The following is a 12,639-nucleotide window of genomic DNA, read 5'->3' as shown; positions in this document are numbered from 1 at the left end:
CGGTGAAAACATTTTGCCAAAATCCATATAAGAAAGTTAGAAGCTAAAAATATAGATTTTCTATTCTTACTAATATTTCATATTTATTTATTTTAATTATATTTATTTTTTTTTTATGCACGTAGGTTTCTATTTACACTCCAAAAGAGTGTAAAAATACTATAATTTTTCTCGTTGTGGTAAAGATCGTTACTTTTTTTAATTAATCCAGTCTTTTGGTTCATGAAAATATCGTGAAAATCGAAACAATGAATTGCCTTATTTTTTGTGAAAATTCCTAAAATGCTTATAGAGTCAAATTTCTATAACTCAAATTAGAAATATACAATAAAAATATTTTCGACTTTTGGAGATTTCGAGTTATAGAATATTCATATTTTGTTTCAAGGCAGTATAATTATGTAAGATATGTAGATAAGAAAAATATTTAATAATTTGAAATGTATATATTTCGATTACAATGAATTCATATAGTCAGAAATTAGTAACTGAAAGCCTACTTTGCTTTTGGTGTTTTCATTAAAAAAGAGATCCTAAAGCCTTGTTTAAAGCCTTATAGTGATCATCAGTGGTAGTTTCATCCGTTTGCCAATATATATACATACATACATTCATCCATTCCGCGAATTTTTATATGGGAGAAAACGCCTATTTGCGTCCAGAACAAAAATTGGCAAAACTTTCACCTTTTTATACAAAAATTCCATTTACTATAAAATAGCATACAACGAAAAATTCTAAAAACTCTGGTTAAAAAGTTGTGATAATTTTTTTTTTTTTTTAATTTACATAACAAATTTTTGTTTAAAAAAATTGCCAAAAATCAACCGTTTTTTGTAGTCACTTAAAGCTTCCGCTTTGTTAAAAATTCAATTGACTATAAAATTGTATACTTAGAAAAATTTTAAAAATAATAAATTTTTGAAAATTAATAAATAAATTAAAAATTTTTTTTTTGCTAAAAAAAACTTAAAAAGAAAGTTTTTAATTAAAAACAAAAATTAAAGAAAAAAAATTTGGTTAAAAAGAATTGAAATTTTGTAGTCGATTGAAACTTTCACCTTTTCATACAAAAATTCCATTTACTATAAAATAGCATACAACGAAAAATTCTAAAAACTCTGGTTAAAAAGTTGTGATAATTTTTTTTTTTTAATTTACATAACAAATTTTTGTTTAAAAAAATTGCCAAAAATCAACCGTTTTTTGTAGTCACTTAAAGCTTCCGCTTTGTTAAAAATTCAATTGACTATAAAATTGTATACTTAGAAAAATTTTTAAAATAATAAATTAATAATAAATTAATAAATAAATTAAAAAAATTTTTTTTTGTTAAAAAAAACTTAAAAAAAAATTTTTAATTAAAAACAAAAATTTAAAAAAAAAAATTGGTTAAAAAGAATTGACAAAAATCAGCGACATTTTGTAGTCACTTGAAGCTTCGCCTTTGTTATAAATTCAATTTACTATAAAACTGTAATTGTATTGTATAATTTTTGGAAATTAATTAAAACAATTAAAACAAAATTTATTTGTTAAAAAAAACTTAAAAAAAAAAATTTTTTAATTAAAAACAAAAAGTAAAAAAAAAATAAAAAAAACAAAATTTGGTTAAAAAGAATTGACAAAAATCAACGATATTTGTAGTCACTTGAAACTTTCCCTTTATTATAAATTCAATTTACTATAAAATTGTATACCCAGAAAAATTCTAAAAATTTTGGTTAAAAAGTTGTGATAAATTTTTGAAAATTAGCAAAAAAAAAATTTTTTTAACTTTTACAAATTTTCTTTCTTCAATTTTTAAAATTTTGTGCAAAGTTTGAGACTTTGCTTTATACGGCATTTGTTGTAGTACAAAATATATTTTCACCAAAAAAAATATTAGTGTGCTTATAATTTCGCAACGGGGTGTATATGAGAAGAGATTGTAGAAGTAACTGTACTATCTTATATAACAAGTACTATCTTACACAATTTTTCATATTTGGATTGAAGCATTTATGAGTTCGCAAAATAAATACTTATACATAGATAAAATTGGTAAAAGCCAATCATTTACAGTTATCATTTAAAGAACGGGGGCTCATTAAATATTTTCCATTAATTATGACAGTAAATTACAAATTAATGAAACAGACGACAGACGTGCAAATAACTGAGTAGTGCATATGGTTGCAACTTTGGGCACACGCACACACATATACACACATATACGTGCCCGCAGCCATGGGCCATGGCTCAAATGTATGATGTAAATGAGCTAAAAAAAATCAATCTGTCAACCAACTGCTCTAGCAATTGCAGCATTTAAAGTATAACACCAACAAAAACAACAGCTCCTACTTCACAATAGTTCATTGAGGCAGACAATTGACAAATATTTTCATTACATTTTCCACATTTTATGACAAAAGGACACGTTATTAATAATGCGGTGCGGCAATGCACCGCAGGGAAGCGCAGCGCATGCCTTCGATCAGCGTGCGTACGTGTGTGTGTGTGTGTGTGAATGCAAAGCGGATATGCAGTGGCAGCCAAAAAGTCATTTTAAAATTAATGACAAACCCTTGAAAATGTCAACAATGATATATGGAATACAGATAAATGATTGGGTGTAGACAGAGCGCTAAAGTAGTACGGGAGCGACGCAGTGCAGCAGAAAAACACATCCAAATGCACACACACACAGCCTTAAAAGAATAAAACTTTAAATTACGCTGATTAATCAATGCGCAAAGGATAGTTTATGTGTGTGTGCGTGCGCGTGTTTGCTTTGCGTGCAGTCACGTGAGCAGTTTAAAGCCGATTTGACAACAGTCAACATGGCTGGTCGTTAGCAAAACAGAAATCAGTAAGAAATAGTGCGCCACTGCACAGACTACCTCATCGCCTTGACGCCCGCGCCCCTGGGCAAGTGGCAAGCGAAGTCGAGTCAAGTCAACTGAAGCGGTGCAAACACGCCTAAAAGTTGACTAAAAAGTGTGTGCGCATACTTTTTGCTTAGCTATAAGTGTATATATGTGAGTCGTTGCTTTTGTTTTTGTTGTTGCTTTGGTGTAGTTGCATTTCGTTGCGCAATTGTCAGCTGCAATAAAATAAACAACTGCAAGCGGCAAACAACTAACTTTTCATTGTTGCTGACAGTGCAATAAATATTGGCCGGCAAAGTAGCTGCCTCTACACGAGTTGCCACTAGTGTTGTTATTGTTGTTTTACCAGTAGTAGTAGTAATAGTGTTGTTATTGTTTTTTACCAGTAGTAGTAGTAATAGTATTGTTGTTGTTGTTGTTGTATGCACTGTAGCACTACCTTGCATGCAGCAATCCATTCAACCAACCAAACAACCAACAATTCATTCATCCATCCATCCATCCATCCAGAAGCAGTCAGCCATTCATTCGCTCGTCGCCAAAGTTTTGTCCACTCACATAAAGAAAATATATGAACTCATTGTAAAGTCAGTAAAGTCCCTTAGTACTCAGCACTGTCGACGCTCCGCACACTGCCCTTTCCCCTACCTAACCCCTACCTTTCCTTTTGCCCCTTTTATACTTGCTCTCTTGCATAACTATGCGTGTGTGTGTGTGTGTGTTTATTTGGTTGTTAACATAATTTAGTTGCCTTTGTCACGCAAAGAAATTCCAAATAACTCACCGAATAAACAGCAGCTGAGTGGTTTTTGTTGTAAGATAAATATGCTTGCAAGTTTGTATGTTTGTATTTCTTAGAAACAATGCATTCGTGAAAACTCGACGCGTGCTGGCTCTATGGGTGGTGTTGGTTTGGTGAAAGGTGTTGGTGTTGTTGTTGGTGTTGTTATTGCTACTGGTGAAGTTGACATTAGCAGACTTCGTTGGCTCCTAAGCTGATTTTCAAATGAATAATGCAATACATTTGTTTATCGAAGATCATAACTTGTGGCAAGATAACTCTGCTAACAGGAGTAACTGTACATTTTCTTGAACCACCTTCTCTATAATTTATTTAAAAATTATTATCAAAGTTTATGTTACAGCAAGAAATTCACTGGCCAAGAAATGACAGACACTAAAAGAGTATCATATTTTTAGGCGAAAGAGCTGCGTTTCTCTTGCTTTTTATATACGCTAAAAGTAGCCAAAAGCAAGCGTCATACAATACTATACGAGGTGTGGCTGTGAAATAACAAAACTTAAGCATCTTATTTTATTTTTCTACTTGCTCCAACCGCTACTAGTTAGTGCCATGGAAAAACAGTTGTCAGCAAATTTCGAAGAATTAGCTGATGGGCTGACGTAACCGGGATTGTCTATGAAAACTGATATTGTGTAGGTTATAAATGAAAAAATCAACACAATCTGTTCTCATGTTAGTTCGTTACCGTCCGAAGAACGACTGATTGGACGAGTGTGAACTCAGCAGGCAGAATTCTGCTGCTGAGTACCGGGTGACATGGTGAAAAGATTTTAAAGGCGAGCTCTTTAACAGACCGTTATTCGGTTCTAAGCGAATTCGACAGAATCAGCTGATGGGCTGAGGTCACTTCGGGTGTCTTTACAAAAAAAACTGAGATTGTGTTGGTGATATACGAAAAAATCAGCCAATGACACTTCGTTGCCGTTTGAACAACGACTGATTGGAGCAGTGTGGGGGTACATATGAAATGATCGTGCAGAATTTGGCTGCGAATCCCCAAGGGACGTAGTGGCTAAAGTTCCCCTCACAATTTTGTTTTCACCATAGTTGAAGAGCAAATCTTGAATTCTATCATTCTTTAGTCGAAGTCACTCTCACAATTTTGGTTTTCACCATAGCGGATAGTCGAACTCGGCAATCTATCATCCATGGTTCGTACCTCTACGATTATATGAGAATAAATCCTGTTGCAAAATTATACTTAGAATCCTCACAGCTCTATTTATTGGTAAAAATATACAAAAACCTTGTAACGCAAATTTCCAAACTTTGTACAAAATTTTTAAAATTTTCATCAAGGCGTTCAACTTTTTCACTAGAATTTCAGAACTCCTGAATACTTAACCGTAGAACAACTTTTTCGATATTGTCATCATTTTTAAGGAAGGAATTTGAAGAAATTTTCCGCGCTTCTGCTTCAATTTGCAGGGTTCGACTTGATGTTGTTCCACAATTGCTGGCACCTATTTTTCATTGCCTACCGAGGCGCGACCAATATTGGGAAACACTTTTACTGTCATTTGCTGCCTGGGGCCGACCGAATGATAGTATCCGCAAAATCAACTTAGCTATGACAGTAAAACCCACACGTTCTCCACTAAGTTAGGCAATATAGTTTTCTGGAGGGAGTTCTTACTGCCTTATTACTATAAGGATTACTCAGCTTTCACCAGCTGAGCCCTATTATTTCCGTATCAGATACACCTCTTTGAGTTAAAAAATAAGGTTCAGTTCCTTCACAAATTCTTGTCTCATGGATTCCGCGATCGAAGATCTGCATTAGCGTAGAAATATTAGCTAGAGGGGCTGTGGTATCGTTATTATAAGGATTCGAGTCCTTCCTTGCAATAGTGCAACACCCCATCAAGGAGAATCTAAGAAGTGAAGAGCTAAGGCTTAGACACATGAGCTGGGGCCAAGTTATCGGAAACGATAGGGGAAGTACTTATTGGGCGGATATAATCACAAGAGTTTCAAGCAACTCATAACCATCCCCGGATGAACAGAGAATACTCACATGCATTCTCACAGGTCACTGCATAGGGTCATCTTGAGCATAGAGTGAAATTATGGGGTATGGTTCACTGGCTCCCTACGTTTTCGCGACCATGCCCCAGCACACATTCTTCGCGAATGTGACGCTATAGCGCGAAGAAGGCTAGATACGGCCGAAAAAGGCATATTCTCTCAGCACAACCCAGCTCTATCTGAGGTTCATTAAGAGAACTAGGTTTTGAATGAGACACTGTGATGAGTAGAACGCATTAAAGACCATAAGGTCGAGGTGCAAACTTCATTTCCATTCATTGATTCATTCAGTCTATGCCACTACTGCGAGTTTCTGTAGCACTTAAACTAAACTGACTGATATCACAATTAAGACATCATAAGGAACTAAAGAGTGAAAAAAATGCATGTTCCGAAACTCATTCAATAAATTTAATAACTTTATTTTTAATTTGGAACTCCGAAAAATTAAATTACAAATGTGTATTTATTCTCCATTTTTTGCTTTAATAATAAAAACTTCTTTGGATTACAGCCTCGCACAACTAAGTTCTGACAGCAAGGCTCTTTGAGTTCTGAAAAAATGTTTCCTATAGAAATTAAACGCAAAATTTAGAGTCTGAATATTAAATAAAAAGCAAAAGTTTGACCTGAAATGAGTTTCAGGCAAAACCGTCTAAGGTACTAGATCTAAGTTTGACCAAGATGATATTGTTAACTACCTTAGTGCCGCCATTAAGCTCCGAAAGACGAAGGCAACTCTAATAAAAAGAGAACAAAAGAGTCGCTGAGAACATTTAGAGTCAATGTGCAACACATTAGGCTGTCAGCGTATTCCTCATTGAGATCAAGCAGAGATCAAAATCCAGTACTCGAGGCAAGTCTCACAGTCAGAAGAAGAAGTGGTCCAAAAATCTAAGCCAAGTCACGTTTTTACAGTTACACGGTGTAGTGCAACTACCACGCAGGAATCCTTTAAGCAGGCTAGAGAAAAGTAAAATAACGATTGAAGAATAGTTTTTGTTGGATGACCTGCAGAGTCTATTACAATTACATTATTCTTAGAATAGTTTGTGAAATATTTTGCAAAATAGTTTCCATATAATTATTTCTTTTAATGATGTGAAGTGGGATCTTGGCTCAAATTTTATTGATGATTTTTTCTGATGAACCCTTCAACTAAAAATAGAGAGAAATCATACTCTTGAACAGTAAAAAAGTGGACGCAGAAGCAAAACACGATTTTCGAAATAATCTTTAAAATCGAGTATCTCGAAAACTCTTACTCAACTATAAACAGAAAAACACAAAAAATCGAAATAATCTTCAAAATAAAATATCTCGTAAACAGTTGAGTTTTGGGCATCAGATCATAATATTAATGTCCTTAAGCATCCAAGACGACTTTTCCGGAAACTCTGTATAATTTATTTTATTTATAAGGAAAATCTTACAAAAAAAATTCTAAAAATTTTAAACTACTCTTGGCAAAATTCACTTGTTATTAATAGTACATATAACCATTTCAGCATGTTTCAAAAAAGATAATAAATAAATTATAAAAAAATAATCCTCTTCCACAAAGTGTCTCACCACACATACCCACACACATAGATACAAATACAAATAAGTGTATCTCCATTTGCATGTAAATAAAAGCACTCGCCGGTCTTGACAGCAAAAGTTTTCATTGCCAAAACCATTGATGATCGGTTTCCCGAAAGGAAATAAAATAAAACCACAATGGTGAAACTCCCTCCCGAAAACAAAAAATAAAAAAACCGAATTGATACAGCGACATAAAATTGGAAATTGAAACGAAAATGAAAACGACAATGCCAAAATGAAAGTTCGAATGCGCTGCACAAATCTTCCAAACGAATATCAATACGCATGCAGGCAGGCATACAGGAAAAAGGACTAAAAGCCGGCGAGTGATTGAAGGAAAATGGTGAGAAGTGTGCTGGTGGTGGAGCGAAAAATTTGCATGGTTCGTTTAGCAAAGTGGATGTTAAGTGTAATGCGATTTTTATGTAAATTTCACAGTGGAAAATGTTTTGTGCATACAGCCAGAGCGGCGAGCAGGCAGTTGGCAGTTGGGTGGACAAACAGAGCGGCAGACACTACGCCAGTAGATGAGTAAAGCGAGCGGGCAGGCAGGTAGCGAGACGGATAGGGCATAGCAGCTAGTTTGGCAGCTGCATTGGCATTCGCTATGGCAACTACCCAATATGTTGGCGACGGTTTGCATAGTATCCGTATTGGCGAGATATTAACAGAGCGAGTGAGTAAGTAGTAGGTGCTATGATGGCTGTGGTTGCTCGCCATAGTCGTGGTCGGCCATGGTCTTGCTCTTGGTCAACTGCCACACGGCAAATATGTATGCACAGCCAACAGTCACTGCGACGGCGAGTTGCTACAGTGCTCGGCTATGCAAATATATCAAATGCTGGGATAATTCAAAATCATCGAACAAATCGGCAGTCAACACACGCAAGGATTTCCTCCTTTTTATAGTATATTTTTCTGCTTATTCGTCTTCTTCTATGCATTTCAATGTGGCATGAATTTTACTTGCCAATAATTTTGTTGAGTTAGTTAAATGTTTGCTCGACTTCATGGCGCATGTGAGACCACCGCTGCATACCGCTCATTACCATCATCATCATCAGCAACAGCAGCAGCAGCAGCAGCGACCACTCGAATGCCATAATCACCTTCATCGACGACGGCAATAGGCAGGCATGGCGTTGACCCCTTTCGCTTGGCGAATTTTGGCAGCCGTCTCGTCTGGTTCGATCTGGTATGGCATGGACTGCCCGCCGTGGCGTGTCTGTGTCCGACCGATTGTCTGCCCTTGGCGGTATTGAAAATCTGAATTAAGCTGCAACACCAATGCTGTCAAACACACACACACACACATGCACACAGGCGCACTCAGACCGATGTGCCCACTCCCTTGCTGAGGCTTCATTGATGCTTTTAGTACTTTTTCGCTTGGCCAATATTTCATAAGTGCATGGGCGTATTTTAACTCTGATTGCCGGCCTCTGTGTGTCCGGCACAGCCCTCGCTCCCCTCCACAGAGCTTGCTAAAGTGCTCAACCACCCACACACACACAGACACGCATACATGTGTCGTTTTCATGTAAATATGAATATTTGCACAAAATTCACTTAAAATTCGAGTACCAACGATTGACTAACCACGTGTTTCACCGCCTTTTTTGAATTGTGATTTTTAATTTGCCTTTTTTCATTTTTTTTTATTCTACTTTTTGACTGCGCGCCAACCTGCCAAGCGGTCGCTGCTGCCCACTTTGACTGCTGTTGGTACTAAATTTTTCGAGTGTCGACCACTCAAGTGTGGCAAATGCAATGAAATGTAATGAAAATCAAATTGAAAATGCTCATATTTGTATTTTGTAATTAACGAAATGAAGAGGTTCGCTGGCCCATAGTTATGGGTATTTAGCAGCATTTGAATGGTTGGAGTTCTGTTTAATATAAAATAACGCGAATGAAAATACGGAGGGAGTCGGATTTCGAATTAAAAACCAAGCAGAATTATAGATGTAACTGCATGTCTACACACGTACGCTATCTTATGCTATTTTGTCAAAAAAATATATTATTTCTAAAAATTTATTTTCTCTTATAAAAAACTAAATTTTTGTACAATACTTTCAAATTGGTCCTGCTCAAGTACATTTTGATATTTTTCTGAATTATTTTGTATGCGGTCTTAATATATAAAGATTTTTAAAAATAAATTCAAAATTATTTTGAAGTTTCAAAATTTATAAAAAAAAAAAAATATAATAAATAATATATAACATAAAGGGTGGTTAAGTTTCAAGGGCCGGTGTTGATTTTGAATAAAATACATTTTTTTTTTTAATTATTCTTATTTCTCTTTATTATGATAATACTGATATGGTTCAATTACGTATGGAACAAAATATTGGCCAAATAGCGGCCGTGGCCTCGGCGACACACCTCCATCCGATGGTCCAAATTTTCGATTGAGGTTCTATGCCGTTAATGTGCCGAATTATCTCATCCTTTAGCTTCTGAATTGTCACTGGCTTATCGACGTACACCTTTTCTTTCAAATAACCCCAAAGAAAGAAGTCCAACAGTGTCAAATCACATGATCTTGGCGGCCAATTGACATCGCCGCGACGTGAGATTATTCGGCCATCAAATTTTTCGCGCAAAAGAGTCATTGTTTCGTTAGCTGTGTGACAAGTGGCACCATCCTGTTGAAACCACATATCATCCACATTCTATATTCCAATTCGGGCCATAAAAAGTTCGTTGTCATCTCACGATAGTGAACACTATTCACAGTAACTGCCTGACCGGCCTCATTTTGGAAAGAATACGGCCCAATGATGCCGCCGGCCCATAAACCGCACCAAACGTTGCTCGTTGTGTATCTTTCTATGATTCAAATTGAGTTAGTCTGGAATTGAAAAATGTCAAATGAAATGCAGAAAACACGTGACGTGTAGGTGTGGTTCACATTCAACATCGGCCTTTGGAATTTCACCACCCTTTATAATACCTACAGTTCATAAAAGCCATATAAATCCAAGTTTCAAACTTTCGGCAAATTAAAAAAAGTCAACTAATTTTCATCAGTATTACAATCTTTTTAATCGGAATTCTTATAAAAAATTTGGGTACGCAGTTTTATAGCTATATAAATTTTAGTTAAATAAAGTGCAAGTCTTAAGCGACTAAAAAATCGCTTTGATTTTTGACAATTTTGCTGGCGGTATTGAGCATTTTCTGTATACAGCCAGCGACAAAATTGGGCTCATCAAGATTTTGACAAATTGTGACTATTTTCATTTTTATTTATTTATTTTTTTTTTTTTTTTGGTTTAAAAAATGTTTTTAAAACAAAAATTATAAAAATTCAAGTCTCAAATTTAATATAAAAATTAGAAGAACTCCACAATGAACACTTGGGCCCATTTTGCCTAATTTTATTTCGTTTTTTTTTGGTCTGAATGTTTATTATTTTTGTTTAAAGTATAGTTAATTACTTTATAATCCAATTTCCAAATTTAATACAAACAAAAATAGAAGAATTCCACAAACTTTTCACCCCAACTCCAAGTTTTTTATTCAGAATTCCTAGAAAAATGTTTGTTATGCAGTTTCATATCTTATTACATTTTAGTATAATAAATCGCAAGTTGCTAAAATTCCCGCTGATTTTTTATAATTTGTTTTTCTCCGGGATTTTTTTATATTATTTGGACACCATTTTCTCTTCTCGGTATTCCTAGGGCAAGAGATTTTAGTAGCTAAGAAAACGAATGTAAATCAACCAAAAATTCAAAATTTTACAAGGAAATATCCCGCTATTGTAGCTTACCTGCACCTACTAAATATTTAGATCTGAATCGTATGATTTTATGAAATAACAAGCGATGAAACCGTGAGCGAAAAGAGTGGGATGGCAAACTGGGTAGACGCATACGAGGGGTAATTAATTATACAGTACCACCAATATATTTGCGAAATGTGGAGATAATGGAAATATAAAAACGAAAGCAACAACAACAACACCGAGTACAGCTATAATAATAGCAGTAACAACAATAACAGCAATGCTGTGAGAATGGCGATACTTTAACAGCTAATTACGGGCAATTTCGATTTCGCCGATTCCGTTCAGGTATTTTTGATGCTAAAGAAAATTTCGATAATGACGAAAATGTCTACAAAATCACAGAAATAATCGTAGGTGACCAACTTGTTAGAAGACGTAGCAACGCCCCGGAGCTAAAGTTCGACCATAACACAGTTTTGAGCCATTTGTGCAAAAATTTTATGCAAAGATAATGGATTTCCCCCCAAATATTGTTATTTATGAAAAATCCATGGGAATGGTTAAGCTAAAAATATAAATAATTAAGTATCGTTTATAAAATTACAAAAATTATTCTATGGTTTACATCGACTTTTTCAATTTTTTACTGCCCTCTTCAGATAGGGAATAAACGTATGCCCCTTTTTCTCTTACTTCCAAATTGCATCACTGAATTAAGTAGCATCCGAAATCAGTTGTCAAACTTTACACAAACTTTTATTTTTGAATCAGGTGTACTATACGTATAAGACCTTCGATTACTTAAAACTTTTGCGAAATATTCAAAATTGCAATTTTTTGAACGAACAATTCATTTGGAGGTTATGCACTTTTGTAGGAAAGAAAAATTAGTTGATCAGTATCGTTTTAGTTATTTCTTCACAAAATTTTAGTGTCCAGTTAACAAAAAAGTTTACAGACAAACAGAGAAACAAAAACTAAAGCGTAGCAGTATAGGCTCGAAGGTTTTGCTAGAGCTGATCTTATCACATCTCTTCCATAGGCAGTTAACATTCGCTTAAATTTGTATTTCTTATGTTATTATTTATAAAATTATAATACTTAATTTTTAAAACGACTCAACAAAAAATTAAAAAAACTTTGACACAGAAAAAAAAACTCCCCGACGGGGAATTGAACCCCGGTCTCCCGCGTGACAGGCGGGGATACTGACCACTATACTATCGAGGACGCTGAAAGAATGTTGACAAAAGCTTCATATAGCTACAAGGCAAGATAAGTGATCATGTACAAGCTAAAAAATACAACAGCAACGTAAAGAAAGAACAACAATAAAAATAGTATATTTTCATTTCATTTCATTTATTGCCCAAAATCATTTTAACATAGCAGTTTACAAAGTTATGATAAAATTAGATTATTTAGTAAAGAGAGAACAACAATAAAAATAGTGTATTAAAGAACTAAAGAAACGGCTAAAGAGAAGTAAGTAGGTAAAAACAAAATGTGGAAACTGTCGCATATATACAAGCACACACATAAAAATATGTACATATTTTTACCCTGCAATGAGAGCCAAAATACTCAGTTCAAAAAATTTAAGC

The 12,639-nt window shown here is 34.7% G+C and overlaps 1 non-coding gene across 1 annotated transcript; it reads right to left on the bottom strand.

The window, feature by feature from the left end:
* Positions 1–12,193: 12,193 nt before the first annotated feature.
* Positions 12,194–12,265, bottom strand: Trnad-guc (transfer RNA aspartic acid (anticodon GUC)). The gene has a single exon. It is a non-coding gene; the product is annotated as a tRNA-Asp (tRNA).
* Between the last annotated feature and the right edge of the window lie 374 nt (positions 12,266–12,639).

This window comes from Anastrepha obliqua, chromosome 4, assembly GCF_027943255.1.
Source record: "Anastrepha obliqua isolate idAnaObli1 chromosome 4, idAnaObli1_1.0, whole genome shotgun sequence".
Lineage (NCBI taxonomy): Eukaryota > Metazoa > Arthropoda > Insecta > Diptera > Tephritidae > Anastrepha > Anastrepha obliqua.
The sequence above is the reverse complement of the archived record's forward strand: the minus strand, read 5'-3'. Positions and strand labels throughout refer to the sequence as shown.